At 34.6% G+C, this 25,896-nt stretch overlaps 6 non-coding genes across 6 annotated transcripts; 3 read left to right on the plus strand and 3 right to left on the minus strand.

The window, feature by feature from the left end:
- Positions 1-12,141: 12,141 nt before the first annotated feature.
- Trnas-gcu (transfer RNA serine (anticodon GCU)) lies at positions 12,142-12,223 on the minus strand. The gene has a single exon. It is a non-coding gene; the product is annotated as a tRNA-Ser (tRNA).
- Positions 12,224-12,476: 253 nt separating this feature from the next.
- Trnac-gca (transfer RNA cysteine (anticodon GCA)) lies at positions 12,477-12,548 on the plus strand. Its single transcript has one exon. It is a non-coding gene; the product is annotated as a tRNA-Cys (tRNA).
- A 340-nt stretch (positions 12,549-12,888) lies between these two features.
- Positions 12,889-12,970, minus strand: Trnas-gcu (transfer RNA serine (anticodon GCU)). The gene has a single exon. It is a non-coding gene; the product is annotated as a tRNA-Ser (tRNA).
- Positions 12,971-13,220: 250 nt separating this feature from the next.
- On the plus strand, positions 13,221-13,292 carry Trnac-gca (transfer RNA cysteine (anticodon GCA)). The gene has a single exon. It is a non-coding gene; the product is annotated as a tRNA-Cys (tRNA).
- Positions 13,293-23,843: 10,551 nt separating this feature from the next.
- Trnas-gcu (transfer RNA serine (anticodon GCU)) lies at positions 23,844-23,925 on the minus strand. Its single transcript has one exon. It is a non-coding gene; the product is annotated as a tRNA-Ser (tRNA).
- Positions 23,926-24,184: 259 nt separating this feature from the next.
- Trnac-gca (transfer RNA cysteine (anticodon GCA)) lies at positions 24,185-24,256 on the plus strand. The gene has a single exon. It is a non-coding gene; the product is annotated as a tRNA-Cys (tRNA).
- The last annotated feature ends 1,640 nt before the right edge of the window (positions 24,257-25,896 follow it).

A 25,896-nucleotide genomic window follows, 5' to 3' on the forward strand; every position in this document is an offset into this window, starting at 1 on the left:
TAAATTAAATGTATGAAGTTGAATGCAATGTTCCTCTATTACACGTCAAGCTTTATAAATGGTCACCTTTGTTGCATTATCTTCCAAATGATCTAGTGTCCATCGAATGTACACTAGATTTTTTCTATTCGAAATAGATTGAAAAAAAAAATATTGAGATGGCCGGTAAATGAAGTCGGATTGCCCGTTGCCAGATCAAATTTAGCGTCGTAACCACTACAACTACATAAACCATTTCGGGAATAATCGTTAATTGAATTACACTTTTGTAGCTTAATAACTCCAAACGGCTTAACAGATTTTGATCAGTAAACATGAGTTTGAAACGTATTGACCAGTAGTATCTGATGGATCTAAGGTCAAGTATGATAACTGAAGCTATTACAGGAATTACTGAGCTTGAGAAACCGTTTTTCCCACAGGAAATAGATTTTATCATACTTATGAAGCCTATAACCTAAAAATTCGAATTTTCTCGGATATGAGGTATACACCGTTAGATTCGTCTTGAGTCCTTCTACAAACGCTAAGTTATTGGCGCAATTCGTAGGTTGAAATGTTGAGTAATTGTCGAAAAACCAAAATTTTCAAAGTTTAGTTTTCCAGTTTTTCGGCTATACTGAGTCGTGTGTATGTCTGATTCTGACGGCTTAGACACCATTTGAAAGCTTAAGTCAACACTATTGATTTACTGTATTTGCGGTTCTCCTGCCTCTTCTTGATCCGAATATATATACCCCCAAAAAATATGCCGTTTTGTACCTACCAAGTCCTATAGCTGGCTTATGGGTGGTCAAAAGTCACAAACTACACCGGTTCTAAATCGGCCCTGACCTCCTCTTCAAACACAAAAAATATCAAATCGGTTTAACTTTCAAACACACATACATACATATCCACAAACATTTTCCCTTTTTTAAATAAAAATTGAGTCACATTTCTAAGCTCTATAACTTTTAAATGGTATAACCGATTTTTAAAATTAGACATGCGTTGGAAAGATAATGATCAGTACTGTTAGAAACCGCAAAGGTTGGACTTAAATTTTTAAAGTTTTTGGGAGTTTTGGGGACGAGAACGAAAAACAGACCCTAAATAGGAAGGGCCGTAAAATCTACACCCTTGGACCAAAATCGATGGTTGACATATAAATGGGTGACTCTTTTTCTCTGAACTTTAAGATGGGAGTTGGCCCAATTTTCAATTCAGTGAGATTTAGAAAATCGAAAATTTCGTGTATATATAGTGTCGCGTGTAGGGGGGTGTGGGTGCGCGGGACTGGAGAGAACTGCCGTTCTCTGGTAATGTTCAAAATTAGACATGCGTTGGAAAGGTAATGATCAGTACTGTTAGAAGCCGCAAAGGTCGGACTTAAATTTTCGAAGTTTTTGGGAGTTTTGGGGACCAGAACGAAAAAGAGACCCTAAATAGGAAGGGCCGTAAAATCGACACCCTTGGACCAAAATGGATGGTTGACATATGAATGGTGAGTCTTTTTCTGAACTTAAAGATGGGTGTTGGTACAATTTTCAATTCAGTCAGATTTAGAAAATTGAAAATTTCGTGTATATAATAGTGTCGCGTGTAGGGGGGTGTATTTCTGCGCCACTGGCGAGAACTGCCGTTCTCTGGTAATTTCTTCGATATAAAACTAACAGCTTCGATAACCAATAAATCTAAAACTATTAATTTTATCAAAAAAATGTATATTGAACATTTTTTGCTCATAATTAATGTTTTTACCAGCATTTGCGGTCAAAATATAATAAAAAATTTCCACCCTCGAGATGAGGTGGCAACCATCCCATGGTAAAAGCGTCTTTCAGCATCATATAGATTTTGATCCTTGGACTATCCACTACTTATTGTCAAATTTTCAAGCAAATCTATCCATTCTGTAAAAATTGCGAAGTGAAAAATTTCAGTTCCTGGACTAATTATACTTTTGGAGCTCTATAACTTCTGAACGGCTTACCTGATGTTAATCACTAAACATGAATTTGAAACGTATTGACAAGTAGTATCTGATGCATCCAAGATCGAGTATAATAACTGAACGTATTACAGGAATTATTGAGCTTGAAAAACCGTTTTTTCCCATAAGAAATAGATTTGATCATACTTATGAAGCCTATAACTTAAAAATTCGAATTTTCCCAGATATAAGGTATACACCGTTGGACGCATCCTGAGTCCTTCTACAAACGCTCAGTTATTGGCGCAATTCGTAGGTTGAAATTTTGAGTAATTGTCGAAAAACCAAAATTTTCAAAGTTTAATTTTTAAGTTTTTGGCTATGGTGAGCAGTGTGTATGTCTCAGCTTGATCGCGTAGGCCCCATTTGAAAGCTTAACTCAACCCTATTGATTTGGTGTATTTGCGGTTTTCCTGTCTTTCCTGAAACCTAAGATATATACACCCAAAAAATATGCTATTTTGTATCTACCTAGCCCTCTAGCTGGCTTACGGGTAGTCAGAAGTCTAAAATTAGACCGGTTCTGAATCGGCCCTCACACCCTCTTGAAACACAGAAAAAAAAATTCAGATCGGTGTAACTTTTCCACACACATACATACATACATACATACATACATACATACATACATACATACATATCCACAAACATTTTCCATTTTTTAAATAAAAATTGAGTCATATTTCTGAGCTCGATAACTTTTGAATGGTATAACCGATTTTCAAAATGAAACATGCGTTAGAAAGGTAATGATCTGTGCTATCAGAAGCCGCAAAGGTCGGGCTTAAATTTTTGAAATTTTTGGGAGTTTTGGGGACGAGAACGAAAAACAGGCTTTAAATGGGAAGGGCCGTAAAGTCCACACCCTTGGACCAAAATGGAGAGGTAACATATGGATGGACGAGTCTTTTCCTAAACTTTAAGATGGGATTTGGCCCAATTTTAAATTCAGTCAGGTTTAGAAAATCGAAAATTTCGTGTATATATAGTGTCGCATGTAGGGGTGTTGTGCGCCACTGGTGAGAACTGCCGTTCTCTGTGGATACTTGAAAAAGAATATTTAAGTTTTCCTCGAAGAATGCAAATTTTTCCCATTATTTGGCTTTGAATATTTCAAATTATGCATTTGACGAAAAAAGCTAACCTTTACCATGCCGTATCTCGGTTTGTATTGGTCTTATAGATATTATTGGACAACAATTTTTTTTTGTGTTACTAAAAGATACAATTTTGATATCCACATTTTTTTTTTGATTAAATACATACTTTTCGAGGTATTCTCAAAAAAACCCTTAAATGCATATTTTTCGAGGTATTCTAAAAAAAAAGTCGATTTTTTCGTCGAAAAACTGTTATTTTCAAGTGCGCAAAGTCGAAAAATATTAGTTTTACGAAGAAAATGTAAAAACATTTTTTTCTTATAATCACTTTTTCCATCGAATTACATGGTTAAAATGTAATAAAAAATTCCCACCCCCGAGATGGGGTTTCAACCACCCCCAAGGTTTTAGCGTATGATAGCGGCATGATATAGAAAATGATCCTTGGACTATTCCCTGCCTTGTGTGAAAATTTCAAGTAAATCCATGCTGGAAGAAAAAATTGCGAGCCAAAATGCTTCATTTCCTCAATCGACTATTGGGGCCGACCGACCGGCTCTGTCCCGTCATTCAGCTGACCGACTATAATAACTTTTATTTATATTTAATTTAGAATGTGTGTACTGATTTTCAGCCTTAGTAAATGGATTTAACTACCTTCGTAGGAAAGCAACTTTGATACCCTCTCAGTAACCCCTGTTCCACGTTTCGCTTGACCGACCGCAGTATGTTTCTCTACACACTCACAGTAATCAACTGTGAAAATTCTAGCTTTAGTAAATTCAAAGAGATTTTTCAGCGCTGCCTCTCCTTCTATTTTTGGGATCACTAAACAAGAATATACCATCATAACTGGCCACCGGTGCCCTTTGTGTTCAAAAACCCTTCAAACTCTAGAATCTAGAACATAACATGACTTAGCCGTGATCTTGGGCCCAAGGTTTTCCGGGGGAAGATTTTGATGGCGTATTCGTATTCAGTAACCTCAATACCCCCCGTGTAATATATTTACATTAATTTAGTGCTAAAAACCATCGCAACTCCAGAAGATGACGTGCCTTAGCAGTGACACTGGGCACCAGGTGGTCCGGAGGTCGGTTCTGATGACACATTTATGTTCAGCGATTCCAAAACCTCCACGTAATCTGTTTGCATCAATCTGGTGCCGATAACCCTCAAATTTCCAGATGACATGCCTTAGCAGTGACCCTGATCACCAAATGCCCTGGGTGTCGGTCCTGATGACGTATTCGTGTTGAGTGACCCCAAAAAGCCCCGAGAAACAAAATCGGTCACTTTATACTTTTTTGACGTGTTTACCCATTTTTTAATGCATTTTATGCACTGTAAATGTAATTATTCATTTCACCCATTTTTCTATTTTAGATTTTATTTCTGGCGTCATCATGAATACAATGCAACAAGTTGCTTGTCTCTAAGTGCTGTATTTAAAATTCGATCTATTTAAAATTCTGGCCTATATACGAATTTTCTATATCCAACAACCAACAACACGAGTGATGTGAGGCAATATGCAACATGAATTTGAATTCAAGCAATTGTTTGTTGCAAAATTGGTTTTAGCTTAAATTCTAAAAATCATCGAATCGTTAATTTAAAACTCAAATACGCGGATAAATTTATAATTAAGCATTTATACAATATACAATTCGATTTTCCATTGGCTGCTGCGAATTTGGAATGCTGAGAACTGGAGGATGAAATCCCAAACATAAAATGTTGTGAATGTTATCAATGATTATGTCAGAGAGGTCAAAGTTCACATTAAAGAAATATATCCTAATATAATCATTATCAATTAGCCTATATTTGTCCACTGCTGAACGTAGGTCTCCCACACAATTTTCACTTATCTTTGTCTTGAGCTTCTTTCATCCAATTTCTGGTGATATGCTTTATATCATCCGACCATCTTGTCGGTGGTCGTCCTCTGTTTCGATGTGACTCTTGTCTTTGTCGCCATTCCAGAACATTTCTGATCCATCTATCATTCGTCAATCTGTTAAAATATCAGGCCCAAGCCCATTTAGCGATGTCTATTCTTTCAACTGCATCCGAGATTCCTGTTCTACTTCTTATTTCTATGTTTGGTGCTTTATCTCTGATGATAATAACTCACATTGATCTTTCCATAGTGCGTTGTTGTGTAACTCTTATTTTATTTATTTTTGCTTTTGTAGTTGGTGTTTCCGCACCATATATAAGAACCGGTAAAACACATTGGTCAAAAATATTCCGTTTCAAACAAACTAGAATAATAAACTTGAAAATGTTCAATCTACCAAAGCTTGTCCATGGGTGACCTACACTTCTTTGTATTTCAGTTGTCTCGATTATTTTGGTCGAAGCCAGTGGTTCTTAACCTTTTCAAAGCTGGGGAACACTTGACAAATTTTGAAAAAGTCGCGGAACACCATTGTGATATTTTATAAGAAACACTAAATAAGGGATGCAAATGTAAATACAAATGTAAATAAAACACGTTCTTTAACTGCAAATACATGCAAAAACAAAATATAAGAATAAAAACATATTCTAAAAATAGAAATTAACAAAAAATATGTAGATTAGTAAATACATTTTATTACATTTTATTTTACAACTAGATGTATGGGCATAACTAACATAATAACATAAAAATTACACAAATTTAGTGCGACACTTGAGCCTGATGACTTTTGCAAATTTTAGCAATGTCCGGTCTAATATGCGATAGCGCTACCCTCATTTCTTCATCAATATTCCCAAGTCTTTCACGTTTCTTTGTTTTTATGTTTGTGAAGGTTGAAAAACCGTATTCACACAAGTATGAAGTTGCAAAATAATAAAAATATTTTGACCCGTTGTATGTTCAGTAAGTTCCTTACAACATAAAAACTGATTTACTACTTTGTTTTCAGAAATAAAACGAATGAATCCTATTAAGTAGGCTTTGCCACTAAAGTCAGTGGATTCGTCAGCTTGCAATGTAAAATTTTCTCATAATACCAAAAACTGTACTTTCAATATCGTCTGACATATTTTTAATTCTATTTCTTATTGTATCGTCGGAGTGAGTAATTTTCATAATTTATTTTTTTGCATCCTCACCAAACATAATTTTTACCATTTCTGCACATACTGGTAATACCAAAGATTCAGCAATAGTATGCGGTTTCAACCTTATGGCTATTAATTCAGCCATTTTATGAGAAGCTAATTGTGCTTTGTCAGAAATTTTAACAATTTTTTCAAAACTTCTTACCTGCTTTTCTTGCATGTTCAACAATCTTTGAAAATATGCTTTGCTATTAGAACTAAGATTGGCATGTTTGGTTGAAAAATGGCGTTTTAGTTTAGCCGGGACCATTGCCGAATTTGATAAATTTTTACCACACACAAGACAATGTGGCATGGTACAATCTTCATCACCTTTCCATGTAAAGCCATAACTCAAATATTCTTCCGAATACTGGCGATTAACCACTTTTTTGGTTGGTGGGAAATGGGAAGCTGTCCCTCCACAGAGGTACTGGTACCTGCTCCATAGTTTATATCTGTGCATCGTCAGAACTACGTTTTCTTTTAATAAGGAATTTGTCCATTGCTGCAATGCGAAACAAATTTTATTTTAAAAGGTGATTAGTTACAAAAGTAAATTAACAATATTCATCGTTGTTGTTAGCTCTAAGTAACCTTATTTTTATTTGAACTTGCTGTTAAATCTTAAATAAACTAACCTAAATTACTTACCTATCAACTGGAACTTAAAACTCAATAAAAAATAGTGCTTCGTTTTCGGCGAGAAACGGTTGCGTGCACGCGACAAATAGGGCGTATTCAAGCAAAACAAATGAGCAATCTTAAGCTTGGAGTTCGAACCAATACCGAAGACCGAGACCAGCAGTGTTGCCAGGTACACCAGAAAACAGGTAACCGGCTAACCTCGACAATAAATACACGCATAGCATACGCCGACGAGATTGTCAAGAGAATTTTTCATTCTACCCGATCTCTTGGAAGCGACACAATTTCACGTCGGTCTGCGAGATTAACGTATATTTTTCGCGGAATACTTGCAACACATTCGCGGAACACCGTTTAAGAATGACTGGTCTAAGCGAATGCCATCCTCTAGATCAGTGTTTTTCAATCTGTGGGTCGCGGCCCCAGGGGGGTCTCGGCGCCTTACTCGGGGGGTCGCCGACTGAAAGAAAAAGTTGAAGTTCTTACAATACAATTTTAGTGGGAAGGATGTGCTTGTTTGTTTTTCAAAAGTTTATCAAATTGTGATACTACTTTTGAAAGCTTACTAACCAAATCATTTTCTAATTGCAGTCTATTTCTCTTTTTAGTTTTAATGTCTACCATTGAAGAAAATGTCACTTCACACAAGTATGAAGTGGCGAATTGCACTAATAATTTAAGAGCTTCCCTTGCCAGCTCTGGATATTTGTGTTTTATTTTTATCCAAAATACGTCGACATTTTGCGAATAAAATTCCATTTTAAGCATGCCATCAGCAGCTAAATCTAAAAGACATTCTTTCATTTTTTTGTTGACACCATTCAGATCTATCGATGTGTCCAACAAAGGGTTTATAATTCATCTACGCCTATTGTCAGCTTCAGAATGAAACTCTGGAAAGTATGTCAAAAGTTACTCTTGTAAATTATGCAAGCTCTGTATAATGCAAGGAATGTGAGCCGATAGTGCGAAACTTGATATGTTACATTATCTTCATCAATCTTCTGAATACATGGAAAATACTCAAACATTGTGTTTTGCAGAGAGGTTGACCACAAACGAAGTTTTGCGTGGAATGCTTTTACTTTATCTTTAGCTGTTAAAATATTCTCTTCTCTTCCTTGAAGGTTCTTGTTCAAATTGTTAAGGTGGCTAAAAAGATCTGCCAAAATGCTAATTTCAAGAGCCAATAGGGTCAGAAAAATCATAAGCATATTTGGATTTTGCATATTGTAAGAACATTAAAAATTCGACTCTCAGTTCCAGAACTCTTGTCAATACCTTTCTTTTGGATAGCCAACTGACCTCTGTGTGATAAAGAAGATTTTGATGAAGCGAGTCCATATTCAAAACGATTTTGAATAGCCGGATTTGCAAAGCAAATTTACCTTTGATAGAATTTACAATTTTTATTACCTCCTTTTTGTTATTTAATAAAACTCCAACAGGAATCTTATGATTATTGCTATCTGATCATTACTATGATCAATAAGCAAGTTAGTTCTATATACAAAATATTATAAAAAACTTATCTAAGGTCATATTCAACAATATTCCTTAGGCTCTAATACATTACAGTACAACTAGCTAACGTGTACACTTTAGCCGCACTTTGCTTTGCTTTTTCACTTTCACGCACTTGAACTTATTGCACTAACTCGAACGGCTTCGTTCTCTTAAGTCTTCTTATCTGGTTGGCGTTGTCTAGGAGATTGATGGCCTCGACATTCACATGGTTGGAGAGCCTTTGTTCATGACTCTCGGCAAACTTACTTACTGTCTGGATAACCGTATCCATCTGGAGGTCTCGATGAAGATCACAGTTTCTGAAGTACCATGGAGCTTTGACGATGTTCCTTAAATACTTTATTCTGATATCGTTGTATAATTTGGATGTTACTTTCTTTTGTACAGCCCCATAGCTGTATCCCATGTGTCCATATCGGTTTAAGGACTTGCTTATACAATAACAATTTGTTATAAGTAGACAGAGTGGATTTTTTCCCATCAACGAGTACATCTTTCTGAACTTGATTTCTAATTCTTCCTTTTTTTTCTTAATATGCGCTTTCCAACATAGCTTGGAATCTAATGTCATACCCAAATATTTTGCCGTATTTGCATAAGGTATTTGGTTTCTATTTATACTAACTGGGATATGTTGTTCTCTTTTGTTAGTAAAATTGACATGAACAGATTTTGTTTCATTTAATTTGATACGCCATCGCCTGGTCCAGATGTTAATTTGTTCAACAGAATTCTGTAGCATGGTTGCTGCTTCCTCGTGGTTTTGTCCGACTGCTAGAATGCATGTGTCGTCTGACAAATGTCGCAATTGTGTTAGGTTCTAATGATGGAATTTCACTGGTATAGAGCAGGTATAGCACTGGCCCCAGGACACTTCCTTGTGGAACTCTAGCTTTAATTTCTCTTAATTCAGAATATGCTTCCTCATTTTTAACTCGAAAGTATCTGTCGGATATATATGATTCTAGTAGTTCATAATATTGTTTTGGTAAGTAGCATCTCATTTTATGATATAATCCGTCATGCCACACTTTGTCAAAAGCCTGCGCTACATCGAGGAAAATTGCAGAACAGACTTTTCCTTCTTCTAAAGCTTTTTCTACTATATCTATTATTCTATGCACCTGATCTATCGTTGAGTGGTTTTCTCTAAACCCAAACTGATGATTAGGAATTAGATTTTTTTCCTCTATAATCGGTTTTAGTCTCTTCAAGAGTAGTTTTTCATATAATTTAGACATGACAGGCAACAGTTAAATAGGCCTATATGAAGAAGCTTCTTGTGGAGGTTTTCCTGGTTTTAGTGTCATTATAATTTCTGCCACCTTCCATATCTTTGGTACGTACCTCAGCCTAAAGGAAGCATTTATAAGATTTGTTAATTTTATTATAGCTTTCCTTGAAAGTTGCTTTAACACTTCCCCAGTAATCAGATCAAATCCAGGAGCTTTCTTTGGATTTATATTTTCTTTTATTTCCAAATATACTTCTTTTGGAGTTACAGGGCTAATCTCCATTTCATCTTGATCAGGGAGCTCCCAGTTAATTATTTCTTGTTCTTCATTTGGTTGAAGAGTATTTTCTAGGTGATCAGCAAACCTGTTGGCCTTTTGTATATTGCTTCTTGCCCAGCTACCATTAGTATTTCTTATTGGTGGATTCTGTAAGATTGGCCTTTTTAATCGTTTGGTAGCCTTCCACAATAAGTAATCAGTAGCGCTATCATTTGATAGTTCACTTAGGTAGATGCTAACCGATTCGTTTTTAATTTTTTGAATTTCTCTTTTTAATTTTTGTGTGGCATTATTTAATCTAGTTTTATCAACTGGTGCTCTAGACTGATGCCACTTGCGTCTCAGTTTTCTTTTTTCGGTTATCATTTCTCTGATTTCTTTCGGGTAGTTATTTCCTTTTATTATTTCGACACTGTTCTTGCTGTTGTTCCAAGCAGCTTGTTGTACATTTTTATTGAGTAGTTCTACTTCTGCCTCTAGTTGATCAACGGTTCTTACTGGAACTGAGAGGTTAATCTTCTCTTCAAGGTCTATCTGGAAACTTTTCCAGTCAGTATTTTTGTTAACAAGTCTAGGAGGTCTTTCTTTTTTGATAACAGTGTCACTGAGTGTGAGAATAATTGGAGAATGGTCAGAGTTCATATCAAATGCCTCTTCTATCTCTATGTAACTTGTTGAAAAATTTCGGACTACAAAGAAGTCGATAAGGTCTGGGATTTTATTTGTGTCAGTAGGCCAGTATGTTGGCTTTTCCGTTGATATTGCGTCGCATTTTATGTATTTCATTGCTTCCAAAAATTCTTTCCCTTTGGTGGTAGTCAGTCGTGACCCCCAATGCGTATGTTTTGCATTGAAATCTCCTTCAAGGATAAATCTATGTCCTTGACTGGTCAGGAAATCTACATATTGATTTTTCTTGATGGCATGTCTTGGCGGACAGTAAACCGCTGTGACAATTACATCATAGTTTTTATTACCTCCTTGTTTTTATTACCTCCTTGAGCACGTTATTTATATCAGAAGGTACTACCTTAGAGCCTGTCGATGAAGAAAAGAGTGTGACAAGGATATGTTTGGCATTATCGATTTTATTTTGCAATGAGTCCGCTATTTTTGCCATTCATAGCTTTAACGCCATCGCTACAAATAGCGATATATTTTTCCCAATCAATATTGTAGTTGCAAGTGCTTTCTAAAAATATATCGTACAAACACTGACCAGTAGTGTTTGCAGGAAGTGCTTTGCAAAATATGATTTCGGCCATGATATTGTCATCCACTTCAAAGCAAACAAATACTGCAAACTGTCCACAGTCGGAGACATCTGTAGATTTGTCAAACTGCAAAGCAAAATGTTGGCTGTTCTTTAATTTTTGGCCCGCGTGAATAAAAGATAAATGTACCAAAATAGGAAAAAATTATTACTTAACGTATGTAGTTTTTAATTAAATTATTTCTTTGACTTTCTATGATACCAAGGGGTCGCCAGAATATTTCAATCTATAAAGGGGTCGCAAAATAAAAAAGATTGAAAACACTCCTCTAGATATTTGTAACCTATTACTTGGTCGATGAATTTGCTTTCAATTTGAATTTTATCGCTGATTACAAGGGTGGTCATAAATTTTGTATTTAAGGTGGTAATTTTAAGATCAATTGTTTTTGACGCTTCTTAGAGCGTCTCCAGAATTTTTGTAGCTTTATCAACTCTTATCAGATATTAAAACGACATCATGGACAAATCTTAGGTAGTTTAATTCCTCTGCATTTATATTAATTCCCATATTATGCTCCCGTTCCATTCGCTTAAACATATTGCCTATTTGTCCCATATTTGTCGCATATTTGTCCCATATTTGCATATATTTTGTTTCGGTTTTGTATAGTTTTTTAATTCAATTTTGGAGAGTAATCTATACCTACTACTATTTTTTTATATATCTACCTATTGGTGAATATTGACTTTCTCTGCTGAAGTAACTATATTTTGAAGTCGACTTTTCAAAGTAACAAGACATTTACTCAACACACACACAAATACACACACAGACACTACACACCACACTTCTTATTTGTTATCATTAATAGGGATCTCCTTGTTAGTTTCTGACGAATTTATTTTCTAAATTTAAGAATACAAACGATTGAGCAATATACCTGTCACAAAAAAATTATCGAATCATTAACATAATTTAATATAAATGTACATAAAATATAGTTGAAACATTTCAAGGGCATCGTAGCTTTTAAATTATATAAAAAAAAGTTAAAAAAATTTCGACGAGGATGGGATTCGAACCCACGCGGGCAGAGCCCATTGGATTAGCAGTCCAACGCCTTAACCACTCGGCCACCTCGTCATATTAAAGCGACACCTTAGTTGGCGTGGCCTAACTTGGCGTGGTTTTTTAAGCAGTATTATTAAGTATATATGAAGATTTATAGCACAATATATTCAATCAATCACTTAATCAATCAACGGCATTAAAGTCAAAATATTAACGAGGACCGTTAAAACTGTAATTAAAAGTAAAATTTTATACGAATTCCTAATAAAAAGAAAACATTTTTCTCTGTGTAGGAACTTTTTGTCTTCGAAGGTTATTATAAATAGGGGATATAGCTCAGTGGTAGAGCATTCGACTGCAGATCGAGAGGTCCCCGGTTCAAACCCGGGTGTCCCCTATTTTTTATTTTTAGTAAAATTGTCCAAACACATTTTATTTTTTATTGTAACTTTTATCGACGATTGACATGCTCAGGTCGAGGGATTTAAGGTAAGTTTATGGAAAAAGTTTTATTTAAAGAGAAATAATATAAACTTACAAATTAATACAAAAAAGAAATTAATTAAATAAATTGGGGCCTATTCAGTTACATTCAGAAACAAAATAAAAATAAAAAGGAAACCTGTACAAATTACTTACGTTAACATAATTTAATATAAATGTACATAAAATATAGTTGAAACATTTCAAGAGCATCGTAGCTTTTAAATTATATAAAAAAAAGTTAAAAAAAATTTCGACGAGGATGGGATTCGAACCCACGCGGGCAGAGCCCATTGGATTAGCAGTCCAACGCCTTAACCACTCGGCCACCTCGTCATATTAAAGCGATACCTAAGTTGGCGTGGCCTAAATTGGCGTGGTTTTTTAAGCAGTATTATTAAGTATATCTGAAGATTTATAGCACAATATATTCAATCACTTAATCAATCAACGGCATTAAAATCAAAAATTATCACGACGACCGTTAAAACTGTAATTAAAAGTAAAATTTTATACGAATTCCTAATAAAAAGAAAACATTTTTCTCTGTGTAGGAACTTTTTGTCTTCGAAGGTTATTACAAAAAGGGGATATAGCTCAGCGGTAGAGCATTCGACTGCAGATCGAGAGGTCCCCGGTTCAAACCCGGGTGTCCCCTATTTTTTATTTTTAGTTAAATTGTCCAAACACACTTTATTTTTTATTGTAACTTTTATCGACGATTGACATGCTCAGGTCGAGGGATTTAAGGTATGTTTATGGAAAAAGTTTTATTTAAAGAGAAATAATATAAACTTAACAAATTAATACAAAAAAGAAATTAATTAAATAAATTGGGGCCTATTCAATTACATTCAGGAACAAAATAAAAATAACAAGGAAACCTGTACAAATTACTTCTCATTTTAATTATTAATATTACCTCGTTTTACTTACACGGGCCTGTGTAACGGGATTCATTTTTCTGGACATACTGCTAATTAAGTTTAATAAGCAGGTTTATTTAATAGAATTATGGAAGTTGGACAAATGCCAGACGAATGGAGAAGCAGTATATGAAACCTGTCTACAAAAACAAGGGAGATATACAACAATACACACACTATTAAACTATAGGGATAGGGCTATCAAACGACTTAGTCACAACATGAAAATATGGGAGAGTACTAAATAGAGTTCATCGAGAGATTTTGTGGTGGGCACTCAATAAGAATGGAGTCCCTGGTGAATATGTAAAGATTGTGAGAGATATGTATGAGGGAGTAACGACTAGTGTTAGGACAGGTGTGGGAGAGACTGATAAATTGCATGTGAAAGTAGGATTACACCGAGACTCGGTGCTTAGTCCGTATTTATTCTCATTAGTTTTATACCAGATAACAACGAAACTACATAGTAACATTCCATGGTGCTTAATGTATGCTGATGATGTCGTGTTAGTAGGAAATAGAGAAAGAGACTTAGAACAAAAACTGGAACAGTAGAGACAAGCTCGGGAGGAAAAAGATTTAAAACTTACTAGAACAAAAACAGAGTATTTGGAATGTTCATTTAATTCTTAGTTACTACAAACAAAATGGTATCTTTGGATGATGAAATGATTGTGAAATAGTTTTAAGTAGGTAACTGGAATCGGTATTACAGAGTAATGGAGAAATAGATGGATATGCATGCACTAGAATTAGGGCTGGATGGATGAAGTGGAAGGAAACGAGTGGTGTGTTACAGAAAAATTCCAATGAAGCTGAAGAAAAAATTCTATAAAGCAGCCATAAGACCGGCTATGATGTACGAAACTGAATGTTGGGCAGTGAAAAAGAAAGAGGAACAATGAATACATGTGGTGGAAATAAGAATGCTTAGATGGATTAGTAAAGGGACAAAAAAGGATAAAATTAAAAATGAGTATATTAAGGGAAGTATATGTGTGGCACCACGTTAAGACGTGGTGACGTGAGACGTTAATCACCCAATATGAAGAACTGCTGAAGTGCAGATTCCTGAAAGGAGTAGGAGAGGAAGACCAAAGAAGCCCTAGGGGAAGTCGATTAGGCAGGACATGCTGGTAAAGGGGATTAAGATCGATATAATCCCAGATAGTATTATGTGGAGAAATTCAATTAGGGAAGCCGACCCCACATAGGGATAAGGCAAAGAGAATGATGGCTGCTAATTAAGTTTTAAAGTTCATTATCTGGAACTTCTTTCCATTTCTCTAAAAGGGCCACTTTGAGGTGATCTAGGGTAAAAAGAGCAACGATTACTTTTACCAAGCCTGTCTCAAACATTTTCTCTGAGATTTAAATCGGGACCGTGGGTTGGTTATGTTATGCGCATACTCTCAACTTCATTTAAGTATTGTCTGAAACTGCCGCTGCATCAGGGCAAGAAAATAATTTGAAAGTATCAATTGCAATTATCGCGCGCAATTCTATAAGCACCTACGAAGATATGGCAGAGTCTACCAAAACTGGATCTCCTTAAAAACTTACTAAAAGACCTAGAAGTGCATAAGTCAAATTGTTGACTATCTTTTCTCCAGACTCTTCCGCGATCATCTGAATAACGTAAGCAAAATCTGGACTCATTGGTAAATATCCCTGGTATATAGTATGTTCCCTGGAATCCTCATCCGTCGGTTCACACTATAGGTAAAAATGTTTACTCATTACCGATCTCTCAAAAGTAAAAATTGTTATGTATCCCTTCAATAACATACAAGAACTGTTGGCGAATGACACCGACAGAAGACTGGAGTTTTGTAAAACAATTGCAAATTTGCTCGGAATAAATCCCAACATAAAAATCTAAGTCCTATTTTCTGACGACGCAACGTATCGTTTAAACGAACCGTTTATAAACTAAGTGCCTTTGGTGTGCCGGAAATCCACAGTGATTTCAAGAAGGGCATACACAAGTGCCATAAAAAGTTAATGTTTGAGCTAGAATTGTTGTAAATTATATATTGGGCCCATATTTTTTGGATATGGATCTTAATGCATATGTTTGCTTAGACTTGTTATATTTTGACTTTGTCAAAGGCTTAGTAAAAAAAAAGCCAAAACATCGCAAACCCTGGACTACTAAAGGTATCCGAATATCTTCCAAGAATATGCGTTCTCTTCTCTATATCAGGAAATTTACTACCAACGTCTCTATCACTGAATATATCACCAAGTACAGGGCAACCTATCTTAAACTTATAAAATCAGCTAAAAAAGACTACTACCATAACCGTCTGGGAAGCTCAAAAAGTGTTGCAAAAGAAACTTGGTCCATAATAAACAATCTTCGGAATAAAACCCACACTGCTCAAACAATTTCCCTTCCAGACCCTGAAAATCTAAATGAATACTTTGTTAATGTGAGTAAAAATATTACATCAACTATTTTGCCACAACAAGATACCATTGCTATCTCCCTAATTCAATAAAGGTCTCGAATTCATTCTTTATAAAACCATTCGATAAATCTGAACTGATCCAAACAATCAATAGTATCAAAAGCAGATCTTCCTGTAGTACTACTGATGGTCTATCGATAAAAATTTTTTCTAATCTCCCAGAAAATATGTTAGAAGTCCTCATCTCACTAATTAATGATTCCTTTGAGAAAGTAAATTTCCAGAGTGCCTGAAGACAGCCATCATTATTCCTCTTCATAAGGGTGGTGAAATAACTAATACCTGCAATTATAGACCTATTGCACTAATACCGGTACTCTCCAAAATTATTGAGAGACTCATAAAAGACCGACTTATGTCCTTTCTAGTTGAAAACAACATTTTATCACAAAATCAGTTCGGCTTTTTAAATAATAAATGCACCACTGATGCCATGTTTTCTGTACTACATGAGGTTTAGCAAGCACTGAACAATAATCTTCACACTGCCACCGTTTTTTGTGACTACGCCAATTGTGTAAATCACAACATTTTGATAAGAAAACTAAATTTTTACGGAATTCGAGGTATTCCTTTAGATTGGTTTCAATCTTACTTGGATGATAGGAAACAACTGGTTAGAGCAAATGATACAGACTCTAGTCTCAAAAACATTGTATGTGGGGTACCTCAAGGTTCAGTATTGGGTCCTCTACTTTTCCTTATCTTTATTAATGACATCACTAGTTTAAAAATCGATGGAAAAATCTTTCTTTTTGCTGATGATACCAGTATCACTTGGAGCAACTCAAATATTGCAACTCTTCATGCTACTATAACTTCTGATTTACTTACAATAAAAACCTGGTCTGACTCTAATTTACTCTCTTAAAACAGTAGCATTGTCTTATAAAGGAGCTCTTCAACCCTTATTTCTTAATAACAGCCAGATCAGTACCGTTGGTTCTGTAAAATTTCTTGGTATTTTTTTAGACAGCAACCTTAAGTGGTCCCACCATATCGATTTGTTAAGGAAGAAACTATCCTCAGCTTGCTATGCTATTAGATCTGTTTCGAATGAACTCAATTTAGCATCTTCCAAAATAACATATTTTTCTTTGTTCGAGTCACATCTTCGTTATGGTCTTCATTTTTGGGGTTCTGGTACAGCTACCCAATTCGATGTTATTTTCAAATTCCAAAAAAAGCAATTAGATATCTGTTTGGTCTCAGAAGAACAACACATTGCAGAAGTTACTTCAAAGATCACGGAATTTTAACCCTTCCATCTTTGTATATTTTAGAAACTGTTTGCTTAATTCGTAAACATCTACATGTCTTTCCACCAAGACCTAATCATGACTACTTCACGAGAAATTCTACGTTTGACGTCTATTTGACGACTCCGTCCTCTGAGTTAGTAAAGAAATCTATATTATATTCCGCAAAAAAACTTTACAACCATCTTCCTCTACAACTTAAATCTACAGCATCTTTCCCCAAATTCCGTGAACTGACAAAAGCCTACCTATCTGAAAGACCATATTATTCAGTAGAAGATTTTCTTAATCAATAACTAAGAAAGCAAGGGCGGTCATAAGGGGGGGCCATGGGGGCCATGGCCCCCCCAAAGGTGGCAATGCACCTTAAATAAACTTGTCTAGTAACACAGGATAATGTTATGTTAATATATTTTAAATTATTTACTCTGTAAATTAATTATTTTGAATGTATTCACATACGGATTTTGAAATACCTAGATACTGCCATCTGTAATAATTATAATTAATCATAATGCCTGTCTCTTCAACTCTGGTTACGCCAATGCAAGTGTATCGCCTCCCGCGCGAATCCCGACACCGGCGACGTCCAGTGTAGAAACAGAAACATAAGAATGCCTATGTACATATTTTTTTTTGGAAGTTATATCGTTGTGTATTGTGTAGAAATTTGAACGTTCTGAAGTATCTATCGTCTACCCGATATACACTATCGTATCGTAGTTATAGAGGTGACATAGGTGCAGTGCACTATATATATTGCCGGATTGTAATCATCATTTTATTCCAGGGTGACAGGTGAGTAAAAATCCATAGATAGGTTAGGAATAATTTTCTGTTTGCTAACGGAACGAATACATCAGCAATGAGTAAATAATACTCGGCAGTTTTCTCTCGTTCAGCGCAGATGTTCGCTATATAGGATGGATGCTATTTCGAAATACAAAAGTTAATAGATTCCGATTTGAACGAAAAGTGACTGCAAATTATTATTAGGCTCAAATTAAAAAACCTGGGCATATCCATCTCTCGTTTGGCCGGAATCACAAATGTTCTTTTTTTTCAGAAAATGAAGAGGGCAAACAATACGAATACGTTGAATTCGTATTTTTCTGTTGTTCCGAAGAAATTAATTAAAGATGTGGGTGATAATGGGTCATCCCGGTCATCTTCCTCATTGTCTTCTCAACAGAATCTCGTAGTGCCAGAACGACTTACAACAGTATCAACATTACAAACATCAGTTAATAATGAAAATACTCTAAAGCAAGTCGCTGTAGAAAAGTCCAATGAAGTTAGTAACTACGACGTTGGTCGAGTTGTTGATGGTTTGAGTGGTTTGGGAGACTTTCAAAAATATAATTATTTGAAAAATACGTGGGTTCCGGAAAAAAACTACTTATTTCCATTTTCTGAACATAACAAAAATAACAAGTTAGTTAAGCGGTACTTGAGATACGATCATCTAAAAAAATATAACTGGATTGCGTTTTCGGACTTGAAGAAAGGACTTTTTTGTAATCACTGTGCTATCTTCGCAAATTCAGGTGGTAAAAATAAAGCAACAAGTTTGCAAAGTTTGGTTACCACACCAGTTACAAAATTTGCAAAATTATTTGGAATGGATGGTGTGCTAGATAAACATAATACAAATCGATATCACATTGAAGCGGTTTTATCGAGCGATAATTTTATAAAATGTTACGAAAACCGATCTTTAGATATAAGAAATTTGATAGATAGTGCTCGAGCCAGGCAGATAGAGGATAATCGAAATCGGCTCAAACCAATCATTCGATCTATAATTTTTTTAGCCAAACAATGTATACCTTTCCGTGGCCATAGAGATGACGGGCCATTGTTAGAAGAAAGCAATGTGACAAATAATGAGGGAAACTTCCGAGAGCTTCTTCGATTCAGAATCGAAGCAGGAGACAAAACTTTAGAAGAGCATTTAAGAAACACGTCGTCACGTGCCACATATATTAGCAAAAGAACGCAAAATGAGTTGATTGAATGTTGTAAAGACGAAATTTTGTCTGTTATCGTGAAAAAAATTAGTGATGCTAAATATTACAGCATTATGTTTGACGAAACTACTGACATAGCACATGTTTCCCAAATGTCGATTGTTATTAGATACTTAGAAGGTAACAACGTGCGGGAGGATTTTGTGTCATTCATAGATTGTCATTCTGAGAACTATGAGCTCAGTCCCGATACGTTGGAACCGGTTTTGAATGGTACTATTTTAGGAAAATCAGTGATAAAACAAGTTCAAAAATTTCGTTTACCATTGGAAAATTGTGTAGGAATTTGTACAGACGGATGCAGCGTAATGACATCAAAACAACAAGGAGCCGTCCAAGAAATTCAAAAAGAAATGAATATAGCTGTACGATGTCCATGTTTCAATCATGCTTTAAATTTGAGTTTGTCGAAATCATCAAACGTTCAATGTGTGAGAAATGCTGTAGGGGTAATGAAGGAAATAATATCTTTTTTCAAAGCCTCTTCTAAACGCAATTATGTCCTCAAACAAACATTGGGTGATCAGCTCTCTGGATTGTGTGAAACGCGATGGGTAGAACGGCACGACTCCGTTCTGCAGTTTAAAGCATCGATTGAAAAAATTTTGCAAGCTTTGAATTTGATTTCCGAATGGAACGAAAGAGAATCTTCCAGTAAAGCTAGGACGCATATACTTGCGATCTCATCAAATTGCAGCTTTATTATCACTTTGTTTTGTCTAAATGAAGTACTCGCAATAACGTTACCTCTGAGCAAATTATTGCAAACAAAAAATTTGGCTATAAGCTCTACACAGAATGCTGTTCTAAATACGCTGCTTGTTTTGAAAGACAAACGCAACAATGCAGAAACAAATTTCAATGCTTTGCTTAAAGAAATAATGCCATGTCTAGAAAATTTGAATATAGATTTATGTATTCCAAGAGTCAATAAATTCATGAAAAATCGACCTAATCCAGATATTCATTCCTCCACAGAATACTTTCGAATAACGATATATATTGCTTTACTTGAAAGTATCATTTCCGACATTAAGTGTCGTTTCCAGCAAGAAACCATGGATGTATTTAATCTGCAAATATGTGTTCCTGCTATATTAATTCATTCAAATGAAGATGACATCCATTCCGCCGTAGAAATTTTGATTGCAAAATATGGAAGTTTGTTTGAGACAGTTAGAGACGTGCTGAAGTCAACTTTTATTGCAGAGCTACATTTATGGAAAATGAGATGGAAACACAGCAAAGAATCGGAAATTCCGAGCAATGATCTAAATGCTCTCATACAATGTGATGAAATGATGTATCCAATCATTAATAAAATTTTAAAAATATTGTGTACTCTTTCAATAAGTGTTGCATCTGCAAAGAGGAGTTTTTCAGGACTGAGAAGACTCAAGAGTTGGCTGAGGGCCAATATGGGTGAAGAACGGTTAACTGGCCTTGCACTAATGCATGTCCACAAGGACATTGTTATTAACGAAGACAATATAATAGAACGTTTCGCTAAAAGTGGAGTGAGCCGAAACATAGAGTTCGTCATGTAGAGTATTAGTTTTTTGTTTATAATTTCATTTCATTCGAGTTATTGTTATTTTCTCTTTTCAATACATAAAACATCCCATTCTGCGTTTTGTGTCTGTATTGAAATTGAGAGCTAATATCTAATTGTACAAAATGGCCCCCCCCCTGAATTAAGATATATGACCGCCCTTGTAAGAAAGTACAGTACCCTTTGCACAAGTAGTATTTTTATTATGATTTTTGTCTATATTTGGGTGTCATATGCAGCAGCTTAACTTTTAAACTTATTAATTACTAGGTAGACTATGCATTTGCAATTTATTTAAATTTTGCAATTGATTATTTCTGTTTAACTTCATTATTATTATTATTGTAAATATATTGACGATTTATGTAATTTTAGTAAATTGGAATGTTATTGTTTTGTTTTCTTGACTTTTTATAAGCTTTGTCGATAAAATTGTACAATTTTTCATGACAATATAGTATATTATTCAACGAGCATGTAATGACGGCTATTACCTACGATGATGAAGTTTGCGACACGAGCCGTAGGCGAGTTTCGTAATTCATCAGAGTGAGTAATAGCCATTACATTCGAGTAGAATACTATACTTTTTCTACGACCTTTTTTTATTTTAATTAGTAAAAAATTTAATTATCTACTCGAGATTTAAATTATAATAATTTACAAAAATACCTAAATGCTCTTTACCTCTAGAACGTGGCTGAATAATTGGTTGCCTACTATTACTAAATTCTTATTTATTGTAAAAATACAACTAGAAATAGTCAATATAAGATCTATTCGTTTCCGAAAAATTATAAGCTTAAATTTGTACCTATACTGTCAGTGAATCTAAGAAATGGCTGTTGTCGGTGGACGTATTTCATATATTATATAGTTATAATGTATATTTACATTTAACTATATACATATAATATAATAATATAACTTATAACTATACATAACATATTTAACACAATATAACTTGAAAAACAAACACAATATTAGTTATAAATTCCAATTAACATAAACAAAATGCGCTAATGTCACTGTCACTAAATTAAATGATAAACGTCAAAAATTTTAGTAAACAAGAGATATAAACGTAAAAAATATACTGACATTGTTACAGTTAAAATTCCTTTAAACATTAAATATTGTATTAAATAAACAAGTTTAAGTAATTTTATTTGCAGTTTATATAGGATTAATATTAAAAGTGGCATGCGCCACTTGAATCTAACTTCAGCCCGTGAGTAATGACCCGTGAGTAACTTCAACCCGTGAGTAATGAATTATTACTCACGGGTACAGTAATGGGTGCTATTATCTATGAAAAAATAGCGAATAATGAGCATGTTATTAAACGGTCGTAGAAAAAAGCATATTTCTATTCTATTCTATTCTAGTAGTCATGTTTTTTATTGAAGATTATTTGTAAATACCGTCTGATAACATCTGGTTTTCAAGACGATACTCCGCCTCATTGTAGAGAAGATATATGTGTAATAATCTTCAAGAAATATTTCAAAATGATAGGTAGAAGAGGATTTATTAAATCACCTCCTCGTTCTGCGGATTTAACATCCTTAGACTTTTTGTTGCGGGGTTATTTAAAAAGTAAAATATATGTAAATAGGTCAGACAACATTGAAAAGTTAAAATAAGGCTTTAGAGAATAAATTTTAAACATCACTCCTATCTAATATCATTCAGTTGGATTGGCCAATGCTAGATAGTTAAGTGTGGTCATTTTAAATATTAGATTTAATAAAATGTGGTTCCTTCTATCATTTGTCAATTATCTGTTGTCATTTTCCTTCTAGTGTAGTATATAGTTATTTTCCTAACAAGTGCAGAAAGTCATACTTTTCCGCACGCGACTGCAGTTTGCCGAACGACGCGAAGCGGGTGTTCGGCAAGCAGTCGAGTGCAGAAAAGAGACTTTCTGAAAGCGTTAGGAACAATATTTTTTCTACGAGTCCTTAAAAAATGACCAAATCTTAATCAATTAATTTAATTAATATGAAAATACATACACAAATTAATTCTTTGACAAGGTTGTCAAAACCAAAGTTTCAGCATAATTGGTTAGCATGACGACAATCTTGGTTTCCTTGACGACGATTCAAAACCACTGTTATTGTCTACTGATTTGTCTTTCGAATAATATGTCAAAATTATTTTATTTCTTCGAATTCTCGCGTTAATTTCATTAAAACATGAACACAATAAGATATATTTGAAATAAATTTGTAAATAATATCTAAATATTAGTTTATTGCATGTATTATAATTACTTTAAGGCCATATTAACGTATCTAAATTAACACACGTGCGGAAAAGTAAAACGCGTGCGAAAAAGTAAACCGCGTGCGGAAAAGTAAAACTTTCTAGACTAAAATGCGTGCGCGAAAGTAGACATTTTTGTACGCTCGTAGAAAAAAATATTTTCACGAATAATTCATAAAATAAAAAGAGAAGTATAGTATACCGTTATATTTGTCTCTAAAATGACTATTCATAGCTTAAATTTATTATTGAGTATCCCACTAAAAAAAAGCCAATTATGTAATAATTTCGACAAATAGAATAAAAAAAATTAAATGTGCAACAAAAAAATCAAAATAAGTACCTAATGACGTCATTATTAAAAAAAATACAATTTAAAAATGAAAATAGACCAATTTTTTGTTTTCCCAAATGTATCACGAGCAAAATTGTATGCATTACTTTTGGAACACACTATATGACAACCCTAGTATAAGAAACTTAAAGAAGTAGCAGCTATATACCGAAAGAAATCTCATGTCTTATGTCTTATTATCTAATGTCTTATGTTATTGTCTTATTCCACAACAGTGTCAAACTGCACCAAATATAATTGACAGCAAGATATATAAGCACATACATATTTATATTTATAGACCTAGTTTATGAAGAAGTTCTACTCCAAATGATATTGAACTAAACAGTTCAAAAACTTCGACGAGGATGGGATTCGAACCCACGCGGGCAGAGCCCATTGGATTAGCAGTCCAACGCCTTAACCACTCGGCCACCTCGTCATGTTAAAGCCATACCTAATATGGCGTGGTTTTTTAATCGATATATTTTAAGATATTTAAAGATTTATAACGTAATATAACTGCTTAATAGCGTAATATAAATCATTTAATTAATATACGATATTATAATCAATAATTACACTGATCACGGTTAAAATTGTAAGATTTAAATCGTATAATGGATTCCTGATAAGAAGAACAAATAATGATATATTTTTCTCTGTGTAGGAATTTTTAGGTTGGAAGGTTATTAGAACATGGGGATATAGCTCAGTGGTAGAGCATTCGACTGCAGATCGAGAGGTCCCCGGTTCAAACCCGGGTGTCCCCTATTTTTTATTTCAAAGATTACGAACCATTATAACAATATACACTCACTAACGCGAAAAACGGACACCCCTTGAATTTTTGATAAAAATGCCTAAACACACAAAATTTACTATTGTAACTTTTATTAACGATTGGTGTGCTCTAATAAAGGGTGTCAAGTTATGTTTTAGGTGGTAAATTCATACGAAAATCTTTTACTTAAAGAGAACTATACAAACTTACAAATTGATACAAAAAATAAATGAATTAAACAAATTGGGACTTAGTTTTTTTTTTTCTGAAAACTGTCTATTATGAACCGGTCGTACTGCAGCCAATTGTATTTTTTACATCTACCATTCCTATATGAAACCTAAATATATTTTTAGTCACTTCGTTGTTTTCACAAAGTTGTCGTTGTTGTGACATTGAGGCACAAAGTTGCCGCCTGAGTCTGCAGCTTAAACCTCCATGAAACAGTCATATTGTATGCATATTAACTGGGCATGCCCAGTAAGAAAACCTGTTATGACTCTCAACTGATTCTTGGCTGCTTGTTTTCAGCGCCTATTAGGACCAGTTCGCCCAATATACATTTGTTTCACCGAATACACACTCATAGTGTGAGTTGTACTCAGTGCCGGTTTATCCACTGGGCGCATGGGGCGGGCGCCCAGGGGCCCGGGCCCGTTCCTTTTAATTATAAAAATAAAGTCGCTAAATAATCTACATATTTTCCGAAAATAATCTTATAAGCAGATATGCCAATACACTGCAAACGCCTATGTTCTATTGTTACATTTCTTCACGCCTATACACAGTGGCGTAGCCTAGCCCCACAGGGGCCCTGTGTCAATGTTTGTGGCGGGGCCCTTTTCCAAAAACTAAAGAAATTTTTCAGAAAGATGTCTCGAATTGTAGTGAATTTTTGCAAGTGAATCCAACTTGGAAGCAACTAGTTATTTCAGAACTGTTCAAAGTATCTACACGTTTTTTTTCGGCTTCTCCTCAAAGGTGGAATTTGCTGAAAGAAAGCGGCAAATGTGTAAAAAGAATAATTGAAACTCGGGGTCCGCCCGATTTGACGCTGTAAATGCATTATTTAAAAACTACGGATCCAACATATTTTTTCCTATTAAGCAATAATAGAGATGAAAAATCAGCAAATAGAAGTGAAGCCAAGTCACTGTACCATAAAATGGATACTTTTGAGACAGCTTTATTGACACTGATTTGGGCAAGCATTTTGGAAAGAGTGAATGCAACAAGCAAAACGTGATAAACTGTGGACTTAAACGTAGAACGTGTCAATTGAAATAATTAATGGCATCTCTTTTGAGCTTTGTTAAAGACGTAAGAAATAAGTTTGAAGACGTAAGAAATTGAACAAGAAGCGAAAACTTTCTTTTGCGAAGGCGAGGATATCTCAAACATCTACTATACAACTGACCTTCAATGAATAAAGAAAATAAAAACATTTTTTGAAGAAGCAGGTGAAAGTCAAATCATTTTAAAGGGGCAAGAGATATTCAGAATTGAAGTATTTAATGACAATAGACAATATTACTCAAGATCTTTTAAAGAGAATTGAATGCTACAAGGGTGTAACATATCTAAGCTTTTATATGTTCTTTTACGCTAGATAAAGCAGAAGTCAAGACG

This window comes from Diabrotica virgifera, chromosome 8 (genome assembly GCF_917563875.1).
Source record: "Diabrotica virgifera virgifera chromosome 8, PGI_DIABVI_V3a".
NCBI classification, from domain to species: domain Eukaryota; kingdom Metazoa; phylum Arthropoda; class Insecta; order Coleoptera; family Chrysomelidae; genus Diabrotica; species Diabrotica virgifera.